The sequence below is a fragment of the Silene latifolia genome, chromosome 8 (assembly GCF_048544455.1).
Source record: "Silene latifolia isolate original U9 population chromosome 8, ASM4854445v1, whole genome shotgun sequence".
NCBI lineage: Eukaryota > Viridiplantae > Streptophyta > Magnoliopsida > Caryophyllales > Caryophyllaceae > Silene > Silene latifolia.
This window is the reverse complement of record NC_133533.1, coordinates 98,832,372-98,846,485: the sequence shown is the minus strand read 5'-3', so window position 1 is coordinate 98,846,485 and position 14,114 is coordinate 98,832,372. Positions and strand designations below refer to the sequence as shown.

Here is a 14,114-nt window from a genome sequence, read left to right as displayed (position 1 = left end):
GAGAACTTTTCTCGGTCACGCGGGTTTCTATCGCCGTTTTATAAAAGATTTCTCAAAAATCGTGAAACCCCTCACTCAACTCTTACTTAAAGATGCCCAATTCCATTTCACTAACGAGTGTGTTGAAGCCTTTAATAGAATTAAGGAAGCACTAGTCTCGGCACCGATCATTCAACCACCAAATTGGGAACTACCGTTCGAGATTATGTGTGATGCTAGTAACTACGCCGTTGGAGCGGTTCTTGGCCAACGGGTAGGAAGTGCTTTACATGCCATCTACTATATAAGCAAGACTCTTCATTCTTCCCAAGTGAACTATGATACCACCGAGAAAGAGCTCCTTGCCATTGTCTATGCTTTGGATAAATTCCGTTCCTATTTACTTGGATCCATGGTGATTGTTTTTTCGGATCACCGTGCTCTTCGACATCTCTTGATAAAGAAAGAGGAAAAACCAAGGTTGTTAAGATGGATTTTGATTCTTTAAGAATTCGACTTGGAAATAAGAGATAAGAAAGGGGCCGAGAATGTAGTGGCGGATCATTTGTCAAGGATCCGGTTTCATGATGAAGAAGTAGAAACACCGATCAATGACTCTTTCCCCGATGATATCTTAATGGCCATCCAAACAAAACTTGAGAGATATATTACCCCATGGTTTGCCGATTATGCCAACTATTTTTTTGGAACAGTACTCCCTCTAAATTTAAGCTACAACCAAAGGAAGAAGTTCTTGTTCGAAGTAAAGAAGTACTTTTGGGATGACCCAAATCTTTACAAAGAGTGTAGTGATGGGCTCTACCGAAGGTGCATCCCTCAATGGGAATTTCAAGGAATTTTGGAAGGATGTTACTCATCCCCTTATGGTGGACACCATGGAGTAAGAAGAACTATTGCGAAAATTCTTCAATCGGGCTTCTTTTGGCCTACGATGTTCCAAGATGCTAGGGAGTTCATCCTTCATTGTGATGCGTGTCAAAGAACGGGGAATATCTCTTGGAAGAATGAAATGCCACAAAGGGGCATACTAGAGGTGGAGATCTTCGACGTTTGGGGGATCGACTACCAAGGGCCATTTCTGACGTCCAAAGGGAACAAATACATCCTTCCTGGCCGTAGACTACATCTCAAAATGGGTGGAGGCAATTGCCACCCCAACCGATGATGCAAAAACGGTCACTAAGCTCTTCAAAAAAATAATCTTCCCAAGATTCGGAGTCCCTAGAGCAATCATAAGTGATGAAGGAACACATTTTCATGAAAAGAATCTCACATCCCTTTTGACCAAATATGGTGTCCAACATAGAACCGGCTTGGGATACCATCCTCAAACAAGTGGTCAAGTTGAAGTTTCAAATCGAGAGATCAAGCAAATTCTTGAGAAAGTTGTCAACAAGAATCGTAAGGATTGGAGCATGAAGCTTGATGACACTCTTTGGGCTTATAGGACGGCCTATAAGGCTCCCATAGGAGCTTCCCCATACAAACTCGTCTACGGGAAAGCATGCCACTTGCCGATTGAGTTAGAGTACAAAGCTTTTTAGGCAATCAAAGCTCTTAATCTCGATCTCAAATTAAGCGGTCAAAAGAGGATGATACAAATTCAAGAGTTGGAGGAATTCCGACTACAATCTTGTGAGAATGCCAAGATCTACAAAGAGAGGACAAAGTTACTTCATGACAATAGAATCAAGCAAAAAGCCTTGCACAAAGGAGATAAAGTCCTTCTATTCAATCCCCTATACCGACTCTTTCTCGAAAAGTTGAACTATAGATGGATGGGTCCTTATGTGATCACTGAGGTAGGAAAATATGAAGACTTTGAGATCAAGTCGGAAGATGGAAGCAAATTCATGGTCAATGGCCAAAGATTAAAGCCATATTATGAGGGAGCGTTCATTGGAGAGGTCGAGGTCACCTACCTCGGGCCTCCTCCTCCTTGAAGAGAGCATCAAAAGGAGAGTTTGGTGGAGTCCTCTCCAAACCACCACTTGTAAATATACTAATCTCTTTAACTTGTATTTTTAACTTTATTACATTTCTATCATAACCATGATTCTTGCCATGAGAGTAAGTGAGGGAGGGTCACTAATAATTTTGATGAATGAAGGAACTAGAATGCAAGTGTGGGAAATGTTTCTATTGGAGTAAAGGAAAAGCAGGAGCAATCCGAGTGACCCGTGAGGAAGCCGCTCGTCTAGGCAAGCAATCCGAGCATCCTCTTGGGAATCCGCTCGTCCTATGCGAGCTGACAAGCAGCTGCTTTGTTCTGATCCAAGATCCGAGTGTCCACAGAGATAGTCCGCTCGTCTCGTTCTGGGCGGTCGTCGCATCAAGAATCCGCTCGTCCCGATGGTAACAATTTCTGGCATTTCTCCCTGGAAGAGAATCCGAGCGTCCTCCTTGGAATCCGCTCGTCCTACTCCAGCCAGACGCTCGTCCCGACTAGCATACACTCATCCTAGCTACTTCAGAATCTGGGATCTGTCCTGGATAACAATCCGAGCGTCCCGCAAGGAAACCGCTCGTCCCAATGCCTTGAAATCCGAGCGTCCCGATGACGAATCAACTCGTCTCCCAGCGTCTTATTTTCCAGATTTTCGCCAATTAAAATCTCCCCCACCACGCAATTTCTAACACCTCATCCTTCCTTCCACTTATAACATAAAAACCCCCCTCTCTTATGACTCCAAATCATATCTCAAGCACTCATTCACCCAACAAAAACAAAAACCCCCAAAATCTAGGGTTTCAAAAAAAGATTCACAAGGAGATCTAATTCACAAATAGCATCCCCATATTTCAACAAGTCAAATTCCAAATCTACAACCAAGAATGGGACCAAGAGGATCATTATCTAGAGAAAGAAGAAGACTAAGGGTAAGAGGAAGCTCATCTACCTCTCACATCAACACTTTAAGAAGAGAACATGAGGAGATAGTTGAACTTACCAAGCTTGACGATTTTTCCAACATTGAGTTCGTGAACGATGTTCAAAGGCTTGTCTTCCACCGACTACTTGAGTTTATATTGGAAAATATAACAAGGATGATGACTCTTGTCGAGTTTGCAAATGTGCTCGGTCTAGATGTTTCGCCTACCCGAACATCAAGACCAAAGAAGTATAATGTAGCACCATTGTGGAGAGCCATGACCAGTCGAGACTTTCTATATATCAAGGAATGTTTGGCCTTTCACATCCAAAACCCCATTCTAAGGCTCACCTACCGATTCTTATCCGGAACCATTCTTGCACGCCGAGATCCGGCGATTATGAATGAGCTTGATCTCGTATTCATGAAATCATTGATGTGACCATAATTAGCGCATATTTAGCCCCCGAATTACCATTGTTTCCATGCTTTTTAGTGCCTATTTGGGTCATTTCTTATCTTTAGTTCTTTGTTTTGCATATTCTTTGAGATTTTGATCCCTTGGTAGGAAAGGAGTAAGAATCTTGCATTTTCATGGCAAAACAAGGCTAAATTGATCATATTCAATGACCAAGCATCAAGGAGAGACAAGACTAGAAGGCCTTTGTACATAGCATAGTAGAAGAGCATTGTTGAGAAAAGGATCCTTGAGTCCCCAAGGAAATCCCCAAGGAATTCGTGAAGAAAAGGGAAGAAAAAGAAGAAGGAAAGTTGCTGAACTACAATCCGAACGGATTGTAGAGAATCCGTCCGTCCTCGCCAGTCCGAGCGTCCTCACCAGGAATCCGCTCGGATTCCCCATGCCCAGTCCGAGCGTCTTGTTCCTTGATCCGCTCGGATCGTCCACCCCAGATCCGGCCGTCCCGACTCCCAGCCGCACGGATCACAGCACAGCATAGTTTCGTTCTTCTAACTACGAAATGGAGAAGCCCTTCTCTCGGATAATCCCGGAGGCTCCTTGCTCAACTTAAAAAGTGTAATTACTAGTTTAGCCCTTAGTTAACCCTAATGCATCCTCCCTAATTTTCACTATAAATACCCCATTAGTCTAATTAGAGGAGCATGTTCTTCTTATCAATATTTAGAGTAGTTAATATCAATCAAATCTCTCTTCAATATTGTAATCAAATATTAATCTAGTTTTAATCCAAGTTTTAGTTCTTGAATCTCTCTCTTGTTCTTCATTTATTTTGGGTAATTAGAAGATCATTGGGTTTATTGGGAGATTGACAACCTTCCATCAATCATCAAGTTCTTCTATTATTCTTTGCATCTTTATTATTGGAATCATTAGTAGGTATAATCTCTTAATCCCTTTTTAATTATTGCTAATTACTTTCATTTATTCATCATGTTTCATTATGTTAGTATGATTGACAACCTTTCTAGCATGATCAATATGATAATGAGTGAGTAGTCTCTTAGCTAGGGTTTAATGGGTGATTAGGGAAACCAACATGGGGAATGATTCATGCTTAAATTAATATGCTTTCATATCTTATTTGCTTGCTTGTTTTGATCTTAATACATGCACATGTTATATTTGATGAAATGCTAAGCCTATGAATCCTTGCATTTACTATCATCTTCTATCCTTTCAACTTGACTTGTAAGACATAACCCAACTCGAGTCTTGTTAGACCATGCATGTGTTGAGTAGGAAAGATTAAGTCGACTTGTAGGTGTTGTACAATCCAAGAGATTCGGCTCCGGGACCCAAACTTTCCTAGGATTGTAAGACATAACCCAACTCGATCCATCACAACAATAATTGCTTGCTTATAATTTGAGAACATGTTTGTATGATCATATCCCATGAATCCCCTATGAACCCATGACACCCTAGTGCTTTTAATCAATTGTTTACACCCCTTATTTCATTTATCTTGCTAGTTTATTTTCATTGTTATTTTAGTTTAGTGACCTTCTACATCAACCCAATTTGTGACACCCCTAGACACCACTAGTTGCAATAGAATCTTCATTTCAATACCCGTCCCTTGGGATCCGACCTTTACTTGCCTCTTTACTAATTGTAGAGTTGTTTGTGAAGTATAAATTGTGTTTTGTATCGACCATTGACCAACGACCACATATGTTTAATTGTGAACACCAAATGGCTGCGATCAAAAATGGCGCCGTTGTTGGGACGGTGTTTAATTGATTTAAGATTTCTTTTATTGTTATTAGTTGTGTCTTTTTCACCTTGGGGAAGTAAAACTCCTCAAGGATTGTTCTAATTGTTTTCTAGTTGTTTGATATTTTGCATGTCTAGAAGGTTACAAAGAGATTTGTTACCTTTTGACCGTGAAATCGAAAGAACCTTGACGAATAATAGGAGACTTGTTAGGAGGAATTTGGGAGGTGTTGGTGAAGTTGTTCAACCCACTAGTGAGTTTGTCAATCCTTTCGCAATAGAAGGAGAAGAGAACCCATTTAACAATATCCCACAAAATCCACCTACAATGCCTAAATTCTCGTCACACTCTATACCCACCGAGGAGGATTTACCAAATGGTACTCCTACCCCACAACATCTCACCGGAAACTTTATTGCCAAGTCCGCCTTCATCCAACTAGTTGAGAGGAGCCAATTCTGGGGAATGCCTAGTGAGGACCCTCATTCTCATATGGAAACATTTTGTGATTATTGTGAAGCTATCTCTCAAACGGGCGTGACTCAAGACCAAATAAGATGGGTCTTATTTCCTTTTTCGTTAATCGGCACCGCAAAGCAATGGTTGAAGGGCCTTGATAAGGCCACTCTTGGAATAGATTCTTGGAAGAAGTTAGCTCTAGCTTTCTACCAAAAATTCTACCCACCGGAAAAGACCAATATGCTAAGAGCTCAAATTACGGGTTTTAAGCAAAGGGATGAAGAGTCTTTGTATGAAGCTTGGGAGCGGTTCAAAGGTATTTGTCGCTCATGTCCTCACCATGGACTTAACGAATGGTTTTTAGTGCAACAATTTTGGAATGGTTTATATGAAGATTCAAGGAACATTCTCAATATGGGATCAAATGGAATGTTCACCGAAGTTGATGACAATCAAACATGGAACAAGATTGAGGAAATGGCGGTCCATAATTCGCAATATAGTAGGCCTCGCAAGGCTACTAGAGGAGGAAAGTATGAAGTGGACACCGTTACTCAATTGGGTGCTCAACTTAGTGCTCACATTGACACAATCAACTTGAAGTTTGAACAAGCTATGGCTAGGCTTGAGGAAAACTCAAAATCATCAAAGCATCATGTCAATGCCATGACGGCATCCTCATCAATCCCAAGCGGGATATGTGAGAATTGTGGAACCTTGGGTCATGACTCAAGTGAATGTAGGGGAACGACCGAACAAGTTAATGCTTTCCAAGCTTACAAAAGTGGCACCCCTTATTCAAATTTTTACAATGAAAATACCAAGTTCCATCCAAATCTCTCATACAAGAGCCAAAATGTCCAAAATCCTCAACCAACATACACTCCACCACCCATGAGAAATCAAAATCAAAGACCCTTTTTCAATCAAAACCAAAGTTACCAAAATCAAAATCCATACAATCACCACAATGACCAAAGTTTTGATGTCCAAAAAGCGGTCCTTCAAATGCAAAAAAATCAACAAGAGTTTTTCACCCAAATGCAAAAGGATAGCCAAGCAAAGGATACCACCATCAACAACATTCTAGCTCACACCAAGATGTTGGAAACACAATTGACCCAACTAGCATCCTCAAACTCACAAAGGCAAAAGGGACAATTACCACCTCAAGGTAATCCCCTAGACATGAAACGGTTAGTGCCATTCACTTGAGAAGTGGTACAACATATGAAGCAATCAAGGAGCAAGTTGAGAATGAAGTTGTGAGAGCTAGTGAGAATGAAGTTGTGGTGCAAGGTTCCAAAGAAGGGGAATCATCAAAAGAAGAAAGTTCAAAGAAAAATGAAGACAAAGCCAAAGAGAAGGAGCCCATTGTGGTTAGACTTCCTTTTCCAAGTCGTCAAGCCAAGCCCAAATTTGATGATCAACTTGGAAAATTCATGGAAATTGTGAAGAATTTAGAAGTCTCAATTCCTTTCACGGAATTAATCAATCACGTTCCGGCCTATGCAAAGTACATGAAAGATATCCTCACAAAGAAGAAGTCAATCCGGAAACTTGAGACTATCGCCTTCACTAAGGTGAGTAGTGCAATACTTCAAGGGAGTTCACCTCCAAAGTTAAAGGATCCGGGAAGCTTCTCAATACCGTGTACCATTGGCGACACAACGATCAACAAAGCCTTATGTGATCTAGGGGCTAGTGTGAGTGTCATGCCGTACTCGGTAAGTAAAAGGTTGGGAATGGGAGAGCTTAAATGTACCAATATCACTCTTCAAATGGCCGATAGATCGACGAAGACACCATTAGGGATATGAGAAGATGTCCCGGTGCGAATTGGGAAGTTTTTCATCCCGGTGGACTTTGTCATTGTTGATATGGAGGAAGATTCCAACATTCCGATTATCTTAGGAAGACCTTTCCTACACACCGCGGGTGCGGTGATTGATGTGAAACATGGAGAGCTCACTCTAGAAGTGGGAGATGAAAGCATAACTTTTAATCTTGACAAGACCATGAGAGCTCCTCGTTTGCATGAGCCATGTTTCATGATTGATCATTATAGCCGAAAAGATGAAAGGAAGAAATCGGAACTCCAATGGAGGAAGAAAATTGAAGATGCTCCATTCAAAGAGCAAGTGAATTGTGGCAAGGAGAGCTTGCAAAGCTCATCAAAATCAACCAAGGAAGAAGATGATGGCCTCATTGGCCTAGAGAAGAGATTGGGAGAGTTGTCTCCATCCAAGCAAGAGATTTTCAATGATCAACTCAATGAAGTTTGTGGTCTTTGGGACGACGAATTTGAAGGGATCTTTAATCCCTACATTAGGCATGCCATCGATCATGATCAACAACAAGGGCCACGGTCTATTGAGGACCTCTACCACAACAATGAACAAGCTTTTAATTATTTCTTCGAGGTGTTGAGCAACATCAACAACACCTTGAACATGCCCCCTTGACATCTCATCAAGAATGAGAGTTTGGTGGAGTCCTCCCTAAACCACCACTTGTAAATATTTCTAACTCCCTAACTTACTTTTTAATTTTTGTATTGCATCTTTGTCATTTTTGGATTTTATTTACTTTGATCAAAATAATTGTCATAAAAAGAGAGAAGTGAGGGAGGGACTAATGATTTTAAATTGATGTGTAGTGCTTTACCTTAGTGTGGGGATGGCAATTGCCTAGGCTATTCATGCCTTAGTAGTGCCCCCACAATGAAGAACACAAGATTTGATAGAAAGAAAGAAAGAATGATAAGGGAAATCCGGGAACAAAGGACAAGGATCCGAGCGGATTCCTGATAATCCGCCCGTCTGAAGAAATCCGAGCGTCCTGCTCAGGAGACGCCCGTCTTGGGCTGTGCTGAAAATGCAAAATTCTTATCAGTTGAAGAATCCGAGCGGATTTCTGGAAAGACGCCCGTCTCACAGAATCCGTCCGTCTTATGGACAATCCGCCCGTCTTGAAGCTGAAGAAAAACAAAGAAAAATCTCTGGACAAGAATCCGTCCGTCCTGACAAGAATCCGCCCGTCTCATCTCGAAGAATCCGAGCGGATTCCCCAGAATCCGCCCGTCTCTAGGCGTGATTTTTGAAAATTTGAAGCTGAAGAATCCGAGCGGATTGCGCCTAATCCGCACGGATTGTCCCTGCGTCCTAATATGGTCGAGTTCTTTAAATACCTACCCCCACCTTCATTCATTCATTCATTCACTCATAAACACTACCCATAACATCAAAACCCTCATCCTCTCCATCTCAAAAACAAAAACCCTCATCAAAACTCACCAAAATCAAATCAAACCATCCTTCAAACAACAAATTAATCACTCCATCTTTATCAAAAATCAAAACCAAGCACAAAATCTTCACCTTTGAATTGATTTTTGTTCTTATAAAGGCAAAGCCTTTCACCTTCAAAATCGATTTGGGCATTCTACAAATTGAAGATTTTTGACTCTTTACTTGGTTAGCTCATCAAATGGCAAGAACAAAGGGAGCAACAAAAGCAAAAGCAAAGGCACCAAAGACTACAACTCTCTCTCAAAGGCAAAAAGCTCTACAAATGAAGAAAGCTATGGCAATGGTGGTAGCAACACCAAGCTTGGAAGTGCAACCACCTCAACAAATTTCTATGGAAGCATCACCTTCTACTCCGGTAATTAACCAACTCTTGCATTATCCGGAGGTAACTTTCATTTCCGATGCCCATAGAGATACATTTGTCAAGTTTGCTATGAAACAAATCCAATCCACCAAATTCATATGTCAAGATGCTTTAGAGAAGTTAGGTGTTCTTGAGCAAACAAGAGTCTTTTTCAGTGCCATGGGTTTGAAGAAATTGTTTGAAATGAAGGAAGTAACATACCCCTCCCTTGTTTTGGAATTCTTAAGTTCTTTAAAAGTGACAAAAGTTGAGAATAGGGAAAATATTGAGTTTCGTCTAGCTAACACTAGTAGACGCATTACCTTTCCGGAATTGGGTAAAATTTTGGGTCTTAGCGATGAACATAAATTTTATAAGCAATATGGGAAGTATGATCCCGAGCCTCTTTGGGAGGCAATCTCCGGGAAGAAATTTGAAGATTTTAAAGCTTGTCGTGCTCTTTTGGTCCATCATCCGGGCATAAGAGTATGGCACAAAGTTGTGGGAAATACCATAATTGCTAGGAAAGACACCAATCATTTTACGGGACTCGATTTTATTCTCCTTGAATCAACTTTGAATATTGGAAGAATTCATACCAAGCCTTACAATTCTTTGAGGCTATTGGTTGATAGATGGCTCCATGTAGATAGTGGGAAGAAGGGTCAAACCGTAATTGTTAATGGCGGCCTTGTCACGGTCCTAGCCAAGCACTTTGATCCTAATTTCAATAAGGATAGCAAGTACAAGGCTAAGGATGGTGGCCATCTTATTGATATGTCCACCTTGATTAACAAGTTTAAGTGGGTTGCTCACAATCCCCTTGATACCAAGTTTGGGTGGCTTACTAGTGAGGCTCGATCATTCACTTTACCCGCAAAGATTTGCCGTCTTAGTGTCCACCGGACCAACTATTTACTTCCCCTATCCAAGGACGCCGAGTACATCATTCAACAACAAAAGGGTAATCATGAAACTCCCTCCTCTTCCATTGTTATACCACCTTACCCCTATGATTATGAAGAGTTCAAACCGCAAGGAGTTGAAATTGGAAAAGATTATGTAACTCTTCTTATGCAAGCCATGCACAAGCAAGCTTATGAAGATCGGAAGAATGCTTATTTGGCTCAATATCCTCCCTCTTACATCTAGCTAGGCAAGGACTCCTTGATCCATCTTGTCCTTTGCCTAGTTGGGCAGATAAAGAAGCCTTATTTCCGGGTGCATCTAGGGACGTGGTGGAAAACAATGAGGTTGTTGGAAATGGTGAAGAATTTGATGATAACATTGTGGAAGAAGCAAGTGGAGATGAAGAAGGAGATGGTGAAGATGATGATGATGAAAGCAATGAAGAAAGTGCCAAGGAAAGTGGCAATGTGACCACTTCTCATGAGGGAAGTGATGATGATAGTAGCATGATGGAAGACTAGCCTTGGAGATTCCTACTCTCCCACGGTTTGTCTATATCTCTTTGTACTTTATTTCATTTTGATCATTGTTGGTTTAGTCCTAGCAACATCAAAGGACTCACACCTCGGTTCCATTGAGGTGTTCTTTATTGTTCCCATTTTTGAAAATCCAAAATGACAATCTAGTCTCATGCATAGCATAGTGTGTGCATGAACTCCCCCATACTTTGACATTAGCAATAGTGTCTTACTTGGTTTGGGGAAGTTAATGCATACACAACGGGAGGTAATCTAAATTATCCTCTCCGTCATAACAAAAACCATGCATCATGTAGTATAGCTTAGTGTAGAATTGCATTTAGTATAGAAAATCATGCATCATTTTGCATAATTTCCATCATTTTGGCCATTGAGGACAATGCCCATATTAGTGTGGGGATGGGAATTCTAACACTTAACTTTTATTCAAAAACCATAAAAATTGAAAAAATTTCAAAAAATCATAAAAATTTGAAAAATTGAAAAACCAAAAACAAGTTCATTTCCTTTGTATATATTGTCTTGTATATATCGTGTTTGTTTCATCCTTGTTCACTTTGATTGACTACGCCACATCCGAGACATGAGGATATTGAAGACCGCATGGTATGATCTTTCCAATTTTCTTTTTCCTCTTTATGTTAATGACTATGTGGCTTTATTTTGATTGATGCGGTATAACAATGTGAACTTAGGATTGCATCTAGTTTATTTGGCATACTAGTTGGTAGAATCATTTGCATTAGGATGTTTATATGTTAGTTGCATCATGGCATGTAGTTTGCATGGTTAGAAAAATTTTGCGAAACCGTCTATTTGGGAAGCTTGACAAGTGTATATAGGCCCTAGTAGATGCTTTTTATTCTTAAGACTTTGCTTGTTAGAATGCTTGTAAAACACCCTAGGATGTGTCATGCTAGTATCCTTTGACCCATGGTTTAAGGCCGAGTCAAGAGTACCTTGTGGTGTGATAACTCCTTGGCTACCGTTTATTCCAAGGTGACCCTTGAAACCATGCATACTTCTATCATTCATCCATATTCTACCACATTTTTGTCATCAAAGGGAATGGGCACAAAAAGAAATCAATTTGAGTTCAATGAAATGAAAATGAAAGAAAAAGTTTGCAAATTGCATCAAATGAAAAAAAAAAAAAGAGGAGCAAAAATAGAACTCCTAAGCTTCAAATACAAGGCACCCTCGTTACTAATTGGGGTGACTTTGAAAATGTTCAAAAAGAAATGCAAAAAAGTTGTCAAGTATTGAAATGCCAAAAACAAAAAAGAAATGGCAAGAAAGTGTTCTCAAAAAAGTCAAATACCACAAGAAATTGGGGGGAAAAACAAAAACAAAAGCAAACTCCCAAAGTGAAACTCAATATCTATTGATCCCTTTATCCATCGTATCCATTTTTGTGCATGGTAGAGAGGGGACGACCCTTCTTCTTGTCTAGGCAAGAGGGGGAATTCCGCGATCCTCCAGTGTTTCTAACACCATAGGGAGTCTACTCTTGACAAAAGCATTTAACGATTGAGGACAAAGGTACCCTAGCTTGACACATTTTGGAGGTGATTTATTGGTATCCTTCTAGGCTTAGTAGTTTGAACAAATTGCATCTATGAAGGATTGTGTACCCTTGAATTGCTTCCCTTGTAGATAATTTCCGCCACTTAGATGAGGAAAGTGGCTATTCTTTTTGTAGATGCATCCATTATGTGTTTTTGTGTGCTTAATGTTTGGATGTGTCGCCATTTTGGCAAGACCCACCTTGCCTTGCAAGAAGGCATCCTACCTCATGGTTGTCTTGTTGTGAGTTGAAGGGGCGGAGTGAGACCCGCTAATTGTCTCATATCGGCTATTATTATTAGGTTAGGTTAGTATTGGTCCTAGTCTTTGTCACCTCTTTACTCGGACGAGCAAAGGTTCGGTTTGGGGATATTTGATGTGACCATAATTGGCGCATATTTAGCCCCCCGAATTACCATTGTTTCCATGCTTTTTAGTGCCTATTTGGGTCATTTCTTATCTTTAGTTCTTTGTTTTGCATATTCTTTGAGATTTTGATCCCTTGGTAGGAAAGGAGTAAGAATCTTGCATTTTCATGGCAAAACAAGGCTAAATTGATCATATTCAATGACCAAGCATCAAGGAGAGACAAGACTAGAAGGCCTTTGTACATAGCATAGTAGAAGAGCATTGTTGAGAAAAGGATCCTTGAGTCCCCAAGGAAATTCCCAAGGAATTCGTGAAGAAAAGGGAAGAAAAAGAAGAAGGAAAGTTCTTTGAACTACAATCCGAACGGATTGTAGAGAATCCGTCCGTCCTTGCCGGTCCGAGCATCCTCACCAGAATCCGCTCGGATTCCCCATGCCCAGTCCGAGCGTCTTGTTCCTTGATCCGCTCGGATCGTCCATCCCAGATCCGGCCGTCCCGACTCCCAGCCGCACGGATCACAGCACAGCATAGTTTCGTTCTTCTAACTACGAAATGGAGAAGCCCTTCTCTCGGATAATCCCGGAGGCTCCTTGCTCAACTTAAAAAGTGTAATTACTAGTTTAGCCCTTAGTTAACCCTAATGCATCCTCCCTAATTTCCACTATAAATACCCCATTAGTCTAATTAGAGGAGCATGTTCTTCTTATCAATATTTAGAGTAGTTAATATCAATCAAATCTCTCTTCAATATTGTAATCAAATATTAATCTAGTTTTAATCCAAGTTTTAGTTCTTGAATCTCTCTCTTGTTCTTCATTTATTTTGGGTAATTAGAAGATCATTGGGTTTATTGGGAGATTGACAACCTTCCATCAATCATCAAGTTCTTCTATTATTCTTTGCATCTTTATTATTGGAATCATTAGTAGGTATAATCTCTTAATCCCCTTTTAATTATTGCTAATTACTTTCATTTATTCATCATGTTTCATTATGTTAGTATGATTGACAACCTTTCTAGCATGATCAATATGATAATGAGTGAGTAGTCTCTTAGCTAGGGTTTAATGGGTGATTAGGGGAAACCAACATGGGAATGATTCATGCTTAAATTAATATGCTTTCATATCTTATTTGCTTGCTTGTTTTGATCTTAATACATGCACATGTTATATTTGATGAAATGCTAAGCCTATGAATCCTTGCATTTACTATCATCTTCTATCCTTTCAACTTGACTTGTAAGACATAACCCAACTCGAGTCTTGTTAGACCATGCATGTGTTGAGTAGGAAAGATTAAGTCGACTTGTAGGTGTTGTACAATCCAAGAGATTCGGCTCCGGGACCCAAACTTTCCTAGGATTGTAAGACATAACCCAACTCGATCCATCACAACAATAATTGCTTGCTTATAATTTGAGAACATGTTTGTATGATCATATCCCATGAATCCCCTATGAACCCATGACACCCTAGTGCTTTTAATCAATTGTTTACACCCTTATTTCATTTATCTTGCTAGTTTATTTTCATTGTTATTTTAGT

General features: G+C 40.2%; 1 non-coding gene across 1 annotated transcript; it reads right to left on the bottom strand.

Annotated features, from left to right (window-relative positions):
* Positions 1-5,770: 5,770 nt before the first annotated feature.
* LOC141597638 (small nucleolar RNA R71) lies at positions 5,771-5,877 on the bottom strand. Its single transcript, XR_012522862.1, has one exon. It is a non-coding gene; the product is annotated as a small nucleolar RNA R71 (small nucleolar RNA).
* Positions 5,878-14,114: the final 8,237 nt, after the last annotated feature.